Source organism: Mesoplodon mirus (assembly GCF_964341445.2).
Source record: "Mesoplodon mirus genome assembly, chromosome: 2".
Classification (NCBI taxonomy): Eukaryota; Metazoa; Chordata; class Mammalia; order Artiodactyla; family Ziphiidae; genus Mesoplodon; species Mesoplodon mirus.
In genome coordinates this window covers 46,640,226-46,656,750 of record NC_138977.1, presented here as the reverse complement: position 1 = coordinate 46,656,750, position 16,525 = coordinate 46,640,226, and the positions used below count along the sequence as shown (strand labels likewise).

The window sequence follows — 16,525 nt, the reverse complement described above, 5'->3', positions numbered from 1 at the left end:
GTTGGGATAAACCCCAATGGACAACACTGACTCCTTGAGTAAATTTTAATTCTATTAAATATAGTTCATCAAGTCCTAAGACATTCCGCTGAGCATCCTAGTGGTCATGTTACGAGGAGGAGAAGCCGATTTTCAAGAACTAGCATGAGGAGAAATGTAACGATTTCCTGCCCACCATGAAAAGCCCCTCCCTATGCAACGTAGGCTTCAGGGTACCCACAGTTAGTCTGAAGGTGGGAAGCGCATACCTTTCTCTGCATTCTGGAAAGCAAAATGATGTTGGGTTGAGGCGCCGCTTCCCATAGCGTAAGTGTAATATTTCTGCAGGATGCAGATAGCAGGTCCAAGGGAGAGTGAATTGTTTGCCGACAAAAGGAAGAAGGAACCTGCAATAGGGAGATTTGGGCAGAATATTAGTTCAGGTAGACCAAATTATCTATGAACCTTGTCTCCCACATCATAAAAAAAATGTGAGGCTATCATGTGATAGCACCCTCCCCCGACCTCCCCAGCCTCAGTGCATGAGATATTCCTCCCCTATGTTTCCTCCATGTGTCATCTCATCTCTCCCCTATGTTTTCAACCTTCCTACTAGATTTTCTTCAGACTAAAAACATACTGAAGTCTCTCATCATCATCCTTTGACGTCCTATATCCCTCAAGCTATAACCCAACTTCTCTTTTCTTCTCATCCAGATTTCTCTGGAGTAGACCACTTATTTTCTCCTTAATTCCTCTTAACACCATGTTTTTCATCCTCACTATTGACCAAATCTTTTCATGCTGATGTCTCCAATGCCTTCATCTTTTCAGCCCTGACCTTGCCAGAACAGCAAGGCCATCATGTCATAAGTCATGCCTTGATTTAAATTCTACCCCTTGGCTTCCCACGATGCCATGCTCCTACCTCTTGTTGACACAACATTAATCAGTCAATCTAAGAAAGAGTTGGAAAATTTTATTTGAGACAAATTTGAGGATTTATAACCCAGGAAGAGCGTCTCAGAAAGCTCTGAGAACTGTTCTGCTAGTTAGAAATCAAGGCACAGTTATATAAGTCTCTTTTGAGACAGAACTGTATAGCAAATGATGTATTACAGTTTACACAATCCAGATCTGCAAGTACAAAGTGGTGGGTCATGTGACCCCTTACAAGATCAAGAAGGAATGTCATCTTCAAGCAATTGTCTTGTTGGTGCTGGGAGAATGTTGTCTTTATGGCTGAGCAGGTATTCCTGCGGATGGGGGAGGTTTGGTCGATGCATAATGCAGATACACAGTGCACAGTAGAGGGGAGAGAGGAGGCCAAAGGGCAGAGAAATTTTTTTATGTTTAAATTCTTCTTGTCTTGCCATAAAATATGAATTTTATTTCATACTGTCTCTTTATTCTCTCTCCTTCCTGAGCTCATTTTTCTCTATCCACCCCTTAAATGTCGATTTGATTTGTATTCTAGTCTCAAATGTCTGCTCTCCTCACTCTGTATATGCTTTTTTTTTTTTTACATCTTTATTGGAGTATAAGTGCTTTACAATGGTATGTTAGTTTCTGCTTTATAACAAAGTGAATCAGTTATACATATACATATGTTACCATATCTCTTCCCTCTTGCGTCTCCCTGTATATGCTTCTTAAATAACTGAGTCAACTCACACTTTCAGCTATCACTTACTCCCTCTTAAATCTCCATCTCCATTTCAGACTAACTCTAACTTCAGCCTCACTCACCCAGCTTCCTGCTGAACTTTGGGGTGCCTCAGACTCCATGTAATGCAAATAGAACTCATCTTCCCAAAAGCCTCCTCCTCCAGCCTCATCTCTTTTCTCCTTTCTTCGACTCTACTTCTTGACCACCATGACTTCTGGGTTTTTGCTCTTACCTGGAATGTCCTAGCCCACACTTGACTAACTTTACTCATTCCTTAAGGCTCACTTCAGGCCTCACCTTCCTTCAAGAAGCCAGTTCAACATGCCCCTCCTCTGAACTCTTGAATATCCTAGTCACATCTCTGATGAAATAAAATTTACATTTCAAGGCAGGACAAGAAAATTTAAACACAAAATTCTCTCTGTGTTTGTTTGGGCCTCTTCCTTCCCTCCCTAATGTGTGGTATGCATCTGCATTACACATTAACCAGACCTCCTCAAAGATGGGGGTGCCTGCTGAAGCATAAAGATGAATTTTTTTTTCTTTCTTATGCTAGCAATGTGACTTCTTAGAAGAATAGTGCTCTTTCACAGTTCTGTAGGGGGTCATGGCGACTTGCTGCTCACTTTGCCCATGCTTACCTGGATTATGTATCCTTGATAAACTTTATGTAAAATATCAGTGTGTCATTTTGATGTACAATTCTTTGTCTCCAAAATGTATATGACTGTGCTTTTGACTCCTAACAAGTGGAACAGTTCTTAGAGCTTTCTGAGAAGCTGCTTCCTAGGTTACAATCCTGTTTGGCTCAAATAAAGTTCCCTTTATTTTTCTTCTTAACTTGATAGTTAACTGAATTTTCCTTGTCATTTTCTTGGGGTAGCCAACAGGATATCAGAGACACCCACCAGAGGACACCTGGAGTCTACCCCAAACCAGTGCTTGGTACCAGCACGGGCCCTTTGAGCCCCATCCACTTCTTAGTATGCCTCAGGTGCTTTGGTGAGTTCTCCTGATATCCAGACACCATTGCTTTAAATGACATCCTGAATTTTATTCAAGCTGTTTCTCTTGGGACTTGGAGTCCTAAGGGGGATACTGGTATATTTCCTATTTCCTAGGCAGGGACCTAAGGGGAAATTCCTAGGCAGACACCTAGGAGGAACTTTGAAGTGAACTGGATTGGCCATCTTTTTTTTTTAATTTGGCTTAAATTGGAAAGATTATGTATATATGGTCTGAACAAACTGTTGCTGGTGAAATGAGAGACTGAGCCTGCTGAGCTCTGAAGAAAAGGGACTTTGCTCCTTCTGGCCATAATGTGTCCTCAGGTGACTGAGAACCTAGAGGAAGTGTCTGAGAATCAATCCTCATGCCATGCAGTGGTCCTACAGGGGATCCCAGTACAATCATTAAGTAAATTCTGCTCCCCAGGGGGCACAATAAGGCTGATCACCTAGTGTTCTGAGCACTCGTGGCAGTTTTAGACTGCTAGAGGGAGAGACTCAGACATGTAAGAGAGTCGAACAGACCAAAGGGTAACTCCTTGGGAAGCTAGACTCAGAAGCAGCACACATTCGATCCATCACACTGACCTCAGAAAGTTGTTCGGATCATATCTGAGTTAGGGTACCAGATGAATAACGGAAAACCGCGCCTCAAAGGCCGAACAGCTCCCGTAGTATGTGCACCCACTCCTGGAACCCTGGCTGGCTTCATGTACAATTGAAACAAAGCCAATGCTTGCAAGCACTTTAATCTTAACTCTTAAATGGCCAGGATAGAACTCTTTTGACGTTCCAAAACTGTAGAGAAAGCCAGCTTGATAAAACATCTTTGCAAAATTCTGACCTTGAGAGAACAAAAGTATTCCTAGGAGAAAGCTTAAAGTTATAACTCTTATCATGTCTTGAAGTGTAAACATAGCCCATATCGCCTGAGACTACAGCCTTGGCTCAATTAATAGAACTTAAAACTGGAAGGTCGGGGGGAAAGGAGAGGGGAGCTTTCTAAAACTCAAGCAAGAAAACTATGAGATCTCTGTCTGTGTCTATCTGGATGTACGTATGTCTGTGTGTATGTTATAAAAACAATATAACCCTACCTCTGGATGGTGTTATCAAAATTAATTTGTAAAAGAGCTCTATTTAATTGACTTAAAAGCAAGTGCTTACAAATCAAATATTTCTAAATGTAACTTAAACTAGCACAAATTTTTAAAGGATCACGTGATCTAGGATTAATCTTTACTGAAAAAAAAGCAAGCTTAAACTGATGGTTTAATTAATATAGACATGTCTTTAGAGTCATCAACATTAAGTAGAATACTTTTATTGTACCTAGGTTTACTGAAATTCAATAAGTTCATTTATCTAGGTTATAAAATTTGTTAACAAGAAAATTAATGATCTGATGATATTTTCATAGGTAAGGAAATAGAGATAAATGGGATAAAAGGTTTTGGTTAAACTACTTAAGAACAATCATGTTTTATCGTATGTCTACCCCAAAATAGTTTCTCCAGATTTCTGGCAACTTGAAACCTTAGAGTTCTGATAAGTTAAATGATGGAAATTCACTGAATGTCTAGATCATTTTTTTTCCTCTAGACCATTTTTAATAAGATAAAATGCTGAAACATTAATTGCTAAAGGAGTCTATGTTTACCTACTTTTGACTTCTTATACAGTGAAACTAAATATGTATGAGAATATTAATAAATATTTTGTGCTTTATTGAAAGATTATACTATGAAATGGCATATATTTCTAGAAATTTATTCTAAAATGGGAACCTTAAGAAAAGAGTTTTATGCATGGTCAAGACTATCTTAGAGGAACTTCCCTGGTGGAGCAGTGGTTAAGAACCCGCCTGCCAATGCAGGGGACATGGGTTCGATCCTTGGTCTGGGAAGATCCCATATGCTACAGAGCAACTAAGCCTGTGCGCCACAACTACTGAGCCTGAGCTCTAGAGCCTGCAAGCCAAAACTACTGAGCCCACATGCCACAACTTCTGAAGCCCACATGCCTAAAGCCCGTACTCTGCAACAAGAGAAGCCACCGCAATGAGAAGTCCACACACCACAACAAAGAGTAACCCCCGCTCGCCGCAACTAGAGAAAGCCAGTGCGCAGCAACGAAGAACCAATGCAGCCAAAAAAAAAAAAGAAAAAGAAAAAAAAGACTGTCTTAGATTAGATTGAATTTGATTAGATAAGTGAATTTTAATATTACGTGTGAAAAGGTGTAAAATTAGAATTTGATTTTTTTCTCTAAGTTGTCTTTGAAATGTTAATTTGCTTTTAATAACAGATTGTGAAGTTTCTTTACCAGTAACTTTCTGTACTTGCCTTTGAAATCGTTTACTGTCACTTTGGTTAAGTGAATAAATATTGTTTCACAGTGACTTATGATCCTACTTGGCCAAACATTTAAAACCTTTTGATATCTTTGACAAACTTTGTCAAATCAAGTTCTAAATGAAGTTCTTTTGACGTCTAGCTAACTTTGGGATACTACAGAGGGCCCCTGAACATCTCAAAGAGAGATATTAAAATAATCAGGCTTATTTGGTCTGTTAAATTACATGGGAAACATTGTCAAATGAGTAATGATAAACCTTCTTAAGTTATATTCTATGGGTAAACGTTATTAATATAAATGTTCTAGAAATTATATGAAGTTCCTAAAATTTGAAATGTCCATAATTCTAGTCATTATCTTAAAATTTCATACGTCACAGAAATAGCCAAATTTCCTTGACAATTGCATTGTAATCAGGTCTTTAACCATGCTTTTAAGTCTTTTGTCACTTACAGATAGCTATTGTCTTACTCTGACCCTTTTACAAAAATGCTTGTAAATGACTTGCTTCTATGCTCCCAAACTAAATTAGACTCGGTAGCAAAAGGACTTCTACATTGTATGTGGGCCCTTTCAGCAAGGGCTCTCTTATGTAAGGCTAGTGAAGAAATAGTAATGGGGTCTCCTTTAACTATTTAAGTCCCACACTCAGTTGAGTCTCTTCTAAACTCTCACTACATTTCGCACTATTCTGTATGCCAACTAACTTCTTAAGAGGCATTGTTGCTTTCTGCACCTAATACTATCTTGGTTCTAGGTAATAACCTTAACCCTGCAACTTTGCTTCCAGCACTACAGGAAGAAAACAACCAAACTGCATAGTGTTAACAGATTATCTTTTTGCTCCCAGGAATGACTTACAAGAAGCTCCTATTGATAAGGCTAATCTATTTGATTTACAGATGGGTCCTCCTTAAGGCATGAATATTACGGAGCTGGATATGCAATAACATCCACAGTGGACACAACTGAAAGTTCTTATTTACCAGCAACAATGTGAGCAAAATAAGCTGAACTAATTGCCTTAACCCAAGCTTGCCAACTAGCCAAAGACCAGATAACAAATTTTTACACTGACAGTTGCTATGCTTTTGGAGTGGCACAGGATTTTGGAATGCTATGGAAACAAGGAGGTTTTTAACCTCTTCAAGACAACCTATTTAAAAAATGGGGGAATTCCCTGGCGGGCCAGTGGTTAGAATTTAGCACTTTCACTGCTGGGGCTGGGGTTCAATCCCTGGTCGGGGAACTAAGATCCTGCAAACCGCGAGGCGCAGCCAAAAAAAAAAAAAAGGAAAACAGGTTGCAGAGTTGTTAATTGTTATGCAACTACCCAAACAGTTAGCAATTATTAAAACACCAGGGCATTCCAAATCTGACACTGTGGAAGCGAAAGGAAATCAGCTTGTTGATGCTGCAGCCAAAGAGGCAGCTTTAAACACTAATCTTGCCCAGCCTTGAGAATGTCCACTGCTCTCCATTAACCCTGCTAATGAAATAAAAGATTTCTTTCTACAGGCTCAGGAAACGACCGCTAAAGAAAAGAAGCAGATACTGGAACAAAAAAGGGGAATTTTGACCCCACCACACAAATATGGTTTAGACCTGATGAAAAAACAAATCAGAAAAACCTTATAGTGTCTATTGAAGCACAATTGCCATTACTCCAGTAGGTACATTCGTTACCCGTTGGGCATCTGAGAAAATGGTTTTATAGAAAAAAAACAATATTTTCGGAAACTTTCATCCATGGTATTCAAAAGAAATATACTACATTATTGACAGGGACTTATTGAGATACTTTAAAAAACTGCTAACTAGCTCCTTTTACAGCAAGGTTCTAGGAGATGAAAACCTTAAGGATCATGGAATACTATCTAAAGGTTTTGTTTATTGGAAAGGACAGCAAATAAAAGATTCTTTGCAGCCATGATGGCAAGACCCTTGTCAAGTATTATTAACTGATCCATTTACAGCCAAACCGAAAGACATTAATTCATGGATTTACATTATTTTATTTATTTATTCTGGGACTTGACACGTGGCTTGTGGGACTTTAGTTCCCCAACCAGGGATCAAACCTGGGCCCCAGCAGTGAAAGTGCAGAGTCCTAACCACTAGACCACCAGGGAAGTACCCCACATCTCTCATTTTTAAAAAGGCCCCTCCAAACCTGCACAAGCCTCTTAGATAGCCTCATCCACCAGAGGACAGAAAGCAGAAGCAAGAAGAACTACAATCTTGCAGCCTGTGGAACAAACACCACATTCATAGAAAGACAGACAAGATGAAAATGCAGAGGGCTATGTACCAGATGAAGGAACAACGTAAAACCCCAGAAAAACAACTAAATGAAGTGGAGATAGACAACTTCCAGAAAAAGAATTCAGAATAATGATAGTGAAGATGATCCAGGACCTCGGAAAAAGAATGGAGGCAAAGATCGAGAAGATGCAAGAAATGTTTAACAAAGACCGAGAAGAATTAAAGAACAAACAAACAGAAGTGAACAATACAATAACTGAAATGAAAAATACACTAGAAGGAATCAATGGCAGAATAACTGAGGCAGAAGAACGGATAAGTGACCTGGAAGACACAATGGTGGAATGCGCTGCTGCGGAACAGAATAAAGCAAAAAGAATGAAAAGAAATGAAGACAGCCTAAGAGACCTCTGGGACAACATTAAACGCAACAACATTCGCATTATAGGGGTCCCAGATGGAGAAGAGACAGAGAAAGGACCAGAGAAAATATCTGAAGAGATTATAGTCAAAAACTTCCCTAACATGGGAAAGGAAATAGCCACGATAGTCCAGGAAGCGCAGAGAGTCCCATACAGGATAAACCCAAGGAGAAACATGCCGAGACACATAGTAATCAAATTGGCAAAAATTAAAGACAAAGAAAAATTATTGAAAGCAGCAAGGCAAAAACAACAAGTAACATACAAGGGAACTCCCATAAGATTAACAGCTGATTTCTCAGCAGAAACTCTACAAGCCAGAAGGGAGTGGCATGATATACTTAAAGTGATGAAAGGGAAGAACCTACAACCAAGATTACTCCCAGCAAGGATCTCATTCAGATTCGATGGAGAAATCAAAAGCTTTACAGACAAGCAAAAGCTGAGAGAATTCAGCACCACCAAAGCAGCTCTAAAACAAATGCTGAAGGAACTTCTCTAAGTGGGAAACACAAGAGAAGAAAAGGACCTACAAAAACAAACCCAAAACAATTCAGAAAATGGTCATAGGAACATACATATTGATAATTACCTTAAACGTGAATAGATTAAATGCTCCAACCAAAAGACACAGGCTTGCTGAATGGAGACAAAAACAAGACCCATATATATGCTGTCTACAAGAAACCCACTTCAGACCTAGGGACACATACAGACTGAAAGTGAGGGGATGGAAAAAGATATTCCATGCAAATGGAAATCAAAAGAAAGCTGGAGTAGCAATACTCATATCAGATAAATTAGATTTTAAAATACAGAATGTTACAAGAGACAAGGAAGGACACTACATAATGATCAAGGGATCAATCCAAGAAGATAATATAACAATTATAAATATATATGCACCCAACACAGGAGCACCTGAATACATAAGGCAACTGCTAACAGCTATAAAAGAGGAAATTGACAGTAACACAATAATAGTGGGGGACTTTAACACCTCACTTACACCAATGGACAGATCATCCAAAGAGAAAATTAATAAGGAAAAACAAGCTTCAAATGACACAACAGACCAGAAAGATTTAATGGATATTTATAGGATATTCCATCCAAAAACAGCAGATTACAGTTTCTTCTCAAGGGTGCATGGAACATTCTCCCAGATAGATCACATCTTGGGTCAAAAATCAAGCCAGAGTAAATTTAAGAAAATTGAAATCATATCAAGCATCTTTTCTGACCACAACACTATGAGATTAGAAATGAATTACAGGGGAATAAAACGTAAAAAACACAAACACATGGAGGCTAAACAATACTTTACTAAATAACCAAGAGATCACTGAAGAAATCAAAGAGGAAATCAAAAAATATCTAGAGACAAATGACAATGAAAACACGAGGATCCAAAATCTATGGGATGCAGCAAAAGCAGTTCTAAGAGGGAAGTTTATACCTTATATAAGCCTACCTCAAGAAACAAGAAAAATCTCAAATAAACAATCTAACCTTACACCTAAAGGAACTAGAGAAAGAACAAACAAAACCCAAAGTTAGCAGAAGGAAAGAAATCATAAAGATCAGAGCAGAAATAAATGAAGTAGAAACAAAGAAAACAATAGCAAAGATCAATAAAACTAAAGGCTGGCTCTTTGAGAAGATAAACAAAATTGATAAACCATGAGCCAGACTCATCAAGAAAAAGAGGGAGAGGACTCAAATCAATAAAATTAAAAATGGAAAAGGAGAAGTTACAGAAGACACCACAGAAATACAAAGCATCCTAAGAGACTAATACAAGCAACTCTATGCCAATAAAATGGACAACCTGGAAGAAATGGGCAAATTCTCAGAAAGGTATAACCTTCCAAGACTGAACCAGGAAGAAATAGAAAATATGAACAGACCAATCACAAGTAATGGAATTGAAACTGTGATTAAAAATCTTCCAACAAACAAAAGTCCAGGACCAGATGGCTTCACAGGTGAATTCTATCAAACATTTAGAGAAGAGCTAACATCCATCCTTCTCAAACTCTTCGAAAACTTTGTGGAGGAAGGAACACTCCCAAACTCATTCTATGAGGCCACCATCACCCTGATAACAAAACCAGACAAAGATACTACAAAAAAAGAAAATTACAGACCAATATCACTGATGAATATAGATGCAAAAATCCTCAACAAAATACTAACAAACAGAATCCAACAACACATTAAAAGGATCATACACCATGATCAAGTGGGATTTATCCCAGGGATGCAAGGATTCTTCAATATATGCAAATCAATCAATGTGATACATCATATTAACAAATTGAAGAATAAAAACCATATGATCATCTCAATAGATGCAGAAAAAGCTTTTGACAAAATTCAAAACCCATTTATGACAACAAGTCTCCAGAAAGTGGGCATAGAGGGAACTACCTCAACATAATAAAGGCCATATACGACAAACCCAAAGCAAACATCATTCTCAATGGTGAAAAACTGAAAGCATTTCCTCCAAGATCAGGAATGAGACAAGGATGTCCACTCTCACCACTATTATTCAACATAGTTTTGGAAGTCCTAGCCATGGTAATCAGAGAAGAAAAAGAAATAAAAGGAATACAAATTGGAAAAAAAGAAGTAAAACTGTCACTGTTTGCAGATGGCATGATACTATACATCGAGAATACTAGAGATGCCACCAGAAAGCTGCTAGAGCTAATCAATGAATGTGGTAAAGTTGCAGGATACCAAATTAATGCACAGAAATCTCTTTCATTCCTATATACTAATGATGAAAAATCTGAAAGAGAAATTAAGGAAATACTCCCATTTACCACTGCAATAAAAAGAATAAAATATCTAGAAATAAACCTACCTAGGGAGACAAAAGACCTGTATGCAGAAAACTATAAGACACTGATGAAAGAAATTAAAGATGATACCAACAGATGGAGAGAGATACCATGTTCTTGGATTGGAAGAATCAATATTGTGAAAATGGCTATATTACCCAAAGCAGTCTACAGATTCAATGCAATCCGTATCAAATTACCAATGGCATTTTTTTTTTTCTTTTTTTTTTTTTCTTTTTGCGGTATGCGGGCCTCTCACCGCTGTGGCCTCCCCCGCTGGGGAGCACAGGCTCCGGACGCGCAGGCCCAGCGGCCATGGCTCACGGGCCCAGCCGCTCCGCGGCATATGGGATCCTCCCAGACCGGGGCACGAACCCGTATCCCCTGCATCGGCAGGCGGACTCCCAACCACTGCGCCACCAGGGAGGCCCCACCAATGGCATTTTTTACAGAACTAGAAAAAAAATCTTAAAATTTGTATGGAAACACAAAAGACTCCGAATAGCCAAAGCAGTCTTGAGGGAAAAAAGCAGAGCTGGAGGAATCAGACTCCCTGACTTCAGACTATACTACAAAGCTACAGTAATCAAGACAATATGGTACTGGCACAGAAACAGAAACGTAGATCAATGGAACAAGATAGAAAGCCCAGAGATAAACCCACACACCTATGGTCAGCTAATCTATGACAAAGGAGGCAAGGATATACAATGGGGAAAATACAATCTCTTCAATAAGTTGTGCTGGGAAAACTGGACAGCTACATGTAAAAGTATGAAATTAGAACACTCCCTAACACCATACACAAAAATAAACTCAAAATGGATTAGAGACCTAAATGTAAGACCAGACACTATCAAACTCTTAGAGGAAAACATAGGAAGAACATTCTTTGACATAAATCACAGTAAGATCTTTTTTGATCCACCTCCTAGAATAATGGAGATAAAAACAAAAATAAGCAAATGGGACCTAATGAATCTTCAAAGCTTTTGCACAGCAAAGGAAACCATAAACAAGATGAAAAGACAATCTTCAGAATGGAGAAAATATTTGCAAACGAATCAATGGACAAAGGATTTATCTCCAAAACATATAAACAGCTCATGCAGCTCAATATTGAAAAAACAAACAACCCAATCCCAAAATGGGCAGACCTAAATAGACATTTCTCCAAAGAAAACATACAGGTGGCCAAGTAGCACATGAAAAGCTGCTCAACATGACTAATTATTAGAGAAGTGCAAATCAAAACTACAATGAGGTATCACCTCACACCAGTTAGAATGGGCATCATCAGAAAATCTACAAACAACAAATGCTGGAGAGGGGGTGGAGAAAAGGGAACCCTCTTGCACTGTTGGTGGGAATGTAAATGGATACAGCCACTATGGAGAAGAGTATGGAGGTTCCTTAAAAAACTAAAAATAGAATTACCATATGACCCAGCAATCCCACTACTGGGCATATACCCTGAGAAAACCATAATTCAAAAAGACTCATGCACCCCAATGTTCATTGCAGCACTATTTACAATAGCCAGGACATGGAAGCAACCTAAGTGTCCATCAACAGTTAAATGGATAAAGAAGATGTGGTACATATATACAATGGAATATTACTCAGCCATAAAAAGGAACGAAATTGGGTCATTTGTTGAGACATGCATGGATCTAGAGACTGTCATACAGAGTGAAGTCAGAAAGAGAAAGACAAATATCGTATATTAATGCATATATGTGGAACCTAGGAGAATGGTACAGATGAACCGGTTTGCAGGGAAGAAACTGAGACACAGTTGTAGAGAACAAACAAATGGACATAAAGGGGGGAAAGCTGTGGGGTGGTGGTGGTGGTGTAAAAAATTTTTTTTAAATAAATAAATAAATAAAATAAAATAAAATAAAAAGCCCCCTCCACCTAAATGGACTTTGGGCCCTGTTTCTCGCACCTGACTTCAACTAACTAATTCAAGCATCACCAAGCTAGGACAGAAGAAGAAGACAACAGTAGCAGACAGCTAACCCAAGAGTCTGTGCCAGGCCTGTTAGACCCATCCTACTAGTTCAACTGTAGTGTTTACCAAATATCTATCTCTCTATCAAAATTTAAAGTTATTGGTTTTACTTCTAGCTATCCTTTTGCCCCAGTGTTGAAGACGGAAGGAAAATTCTGTAGTAAGTTGTCACAAAGTATAGTTACTGGAGGCAATTTAACTGATTGTTGGATCTGTCATCAAATTCCTTTGTCAATAAAAGGCCCTCATAATAGGTCCCTCATAATTCTTGACACTGACTTTTCAGTTGTTCCTCTAAAGTGTTTCTTGTCAGCATATACCTCCATGTTTGTTTACTACATTTGATAAATGTACTCAATTCTGAAGTTTCTGTAATGGGAAATGATGTTGGAAAACCAAACGGCTCGATTCTTAAAACTGCTTTGCAATGGGAAACTTGTTCTATGCTTTCATACCAGATTAGTCCGCTAATATAGCTATCTAATGAGTCACATATAAAATCAGATTTCTGCATTGAACAATCCCCTTTCTAGTTTAAATGAAATTCTGGGTAAATGGTTAAGCCCTGGGGATTCATGGCTTAAATCTTTGCTTCTAACTTTGCTATTGTTGTTGGCTATATTTATTGTGCTCTGTGTGATTAAGAGTAATAATCTCTTGTGCCTCTCAATGTATATTTAAAACTCCAACTAGAATAATGATGTCTAAATGACTTGAAACTATTGATGATATCTATAATTCAATATAAAACAATGGGCATGCATAATGCACATACAGGGTAAATTGACATAAGTACTACTGGACAACCTAGAATTGACTATCAGTCCTTGCCAAGCATTCTATTAGTCATTTTGATGTATGATCCTTTGTCTTCATAATGTATATGACTGTGCCTTCCACTTTTAAGAGGCCGAACAGTTCTCAGAGCTTCCTGAGAATCTACTTCCTGGGTTATAATCCTCAGTTTGGCTCAAATAAAATTCCCTTTTTTTCCTCTTGATAGTTTATTGAATTTTTGTCAACATTTTCATCACTGAAATACCATATTCTAGTTTTCAATTTTGTATCTCTCTACTATTAGACTGTGAGTTCCTTGAGAGCAAAGACTGTGTGTGAGCAAATTCATCATTTTATCTCTAGGACTTAGCACAGTACCTGACACAGAGTGGAGATTCATTAAATAGTAACTGAATAAACTTTATGCTGGATTTATTTTTACACAACATAGATGAATCTTTCTCTAGCTCTTCTTCAGGAAGCACTGTGAGATGTACTAACTAAACATCAAGAGTGGATTCCACATCTATATTTTTTCCCCTCCTTTACTTCTACCCCATTCTCCTTCCTCTATTTTTGAAGGTTATTGTATTGGGGATTGTCAAAGAGTTGTTATCTTTTCCCTTGCAAATCAAGATGAAAGGCTCACCTTGCTTATCTTGGTTTAACATAATAAAGAAATAATCAAAGAAAAAAGCACTATATCTTTTTTTTTTTTTTTAATCCACACAATGGTTCCCAGATATAAGGGATGTTGTGAAAGCAGAATCTGAGTATGGGGTAAAGTGAGAAGCCATCATGACCAAACCAACCAAACTCCCCCTAGATACCTGCAGTTTTAGAGATGGAAGGGAATTCAGCAATGATTGAATCCACCAATGACTCACAACTTGCTTTGATCATTGGTAACTTGCCTATAGAGCCGTGCTATATATTAAAGTGTTTGGGTTTTTGGAAGTGCACAGAATAGAAAGAAGTAAAATAATTCTCAGGGCAAAAACTGAAAAAGTAAAAACTGCATAAGATCAAAAATGAAAAATGGGGGTTTCCCTGGTGGCACAGTGGTTGAGAATCTGCCTGCCAATGTAGAGGACGCCCTGGTCTGGGAGGATCCCACATGCCACGGAGCAACTAGGTCCGTGAGCCACAACTACTGAGCCTGCACGTCTGGAGCCTGTGCTCCGCAACGAGAGAGGCCGCAAGAGTGAGAGGCCCGCAAACCACGATGAAGAGTGGCCCCTGCTTGCCGCAACTAGAGAAAGCCCTCGCACAGAAACGAAGACCCAACACAGCCAAGAATAAATAAAAAAAAAAAAAAAAAAAAAAAGACTATCTCCTATTTAAAAAAAAAAAAAAAGAAACATGAGCTTGATATTTCCTCAGCGCCTTTTGGTAATGACTAACTGCTTCTCTAGCTGGTGATTCACCAGCTGAGCCATCTTCTCTGGTAACTGGCACATTTACACTGCATGGGTGAGAGTCCTTATCCTTCTAGGATTTGACTTAGTATCATCCATATCTGACATTATCTTTTTTTTTTTTAATGTAGGTAATTGTTTATCTGCCCACTAAGTAAACCCAAGAAATGCAAGATTCATCATCCAGGACTCGAAGACCTCGAAACATACACAGCAAAGACACTCCCTTGGTAAATGGATGAGATAACAAAGGGGCCGTCTCTGACTCAGTCCCCAGGCCAAACCTCTATCTATTTCCCGGGTGAAACATAAGTTTGTTGCCCTCATGGTCTCAGCTATTTCTGTACTTCAGGCTAGAAAGAAAGCTCTTACCTTCTTTGGTATGTGTTTACTACGAGCCACAACTAGGCAGAAACCTCTTTAACACACAGGTGTGATCCCCATCTTGTCTTCAGAGTTGGCCGAGGGATCCCGGGCTGATCTGATTTCTTCCAGATCTAGAGTCCGATAAATTAGGTGCCCGCCTAGTCCGGCATACCTTCCCGGAGGAAGCCAGTGAGGATATCCACAGCCCTGGCCAAGCATTCAGGGCTCCCTGCTTTCCAGCAGCAGGCAGCTCTGACCTCAGTCAGATCAGGCCTGCGAGGAGGATTTGAAGAGGGAGGCTGCTCAGTTGGGGTGTGTCCCTTACACCCAGGCCCAACCCCTGAAGACTGTTTCTCTGCTGCTCACTCCTGCCTCCTCCCCACTTCTAAGCCTTCTTACTCTCCTGGATTAGAAGGCTATGTTTCTCAAGCCACATCTGAGAAGGCTGAGCTCCTTAACCTAGAAACAGAAGAGTGCTGACAAGAGAGATGGGCCTGGGGGCTCCAGAGATGGCTCCAGAGCCCAAGGGGTCCTAGCTGGAGCCATGCAGGAGGCCAAGGCATTCTTCCTTGTGGCTGTCTTTTCCCTGTTTGCAAAATTTGATTGAAACATTTTGCCTTTTCTTGCTTTTTCCTACTACGGGCAATTTTTCCTTAGGTTACAACCTAAACTATTACTATATTAAAATAGTAATCACTATTCCCAGAAAATTTACTTTTTCAATAAATCTAAGATGCTTATGTGTGTGCTGGGAGGTACTAAATATTCCATGGGAATTTGCAAAAAAATTTATACTCTGTTTACTTATGTGTATTTAGTAGGTCAAGCTTGTTAATTATGTTGTTCAAATCCTCTTTATCCTTATTTATTCTTCCTGATCTGCTCATCTTTGAAAGAAATGTTTTAAAGATTTCTATGATAAGTACAGGTTTAGCAATTTATCTTTGTATTTCTGAATCTTTGCATTATACATTTTGAAGCTATGCAATTAAATATTAGATTGAATCATATGACACTGACATTGGAAATTATATAATACATTAAGGTTTATGGCTATTTTCTTGGTAGAAGGTGACCTATCAAAATAAAATATCACTCTGCCCTTTTAAATCCTTTTTGCCTTGAATTCTCTTATGTCTGGTATTTTCACATAGGCTCAATTTTGTTAGTGGTTAACAGCTAAGATACTGGTATTTTCCCCAAATTGACTAAAAGTTAAAAGACTGATAAAATCCTATATTATTGAGACTATGAGAAAAACAGCCCTCTCCATTACACTACTGGTGGGAATGTAAATTGTTTTACTTTTTTGGAATTAAACTAGATTAAACTTTAATTGAGATTTATTAAATTATGTATTTAATTTATTAAATTACAAATTTGTAACACGTAAAC

General features: G+C 38.6%; 1 protein-coding gene across 1 annotated transcript in view; it reads right to left on the bottom strand.

Moving 5' to 3' along the window:
- Window positions 1-367: 367 nt before the first annotated feature.
- The window catches only part of NAAA (N-acylethanolamine acid amidase), a 67,600-nt gene continuing 51,442 nt past the window's right edge, over window positions 368-16,525 (bottom strand). The window contains exon 11 of the mRNA XM_082611431.1: window positions 368-386. The gene's annotated coding sequence lies outside the window, so the exon portion shown is untranslated. The remainder of the gene's footprint in view (window positions 387-16,525) is intronic.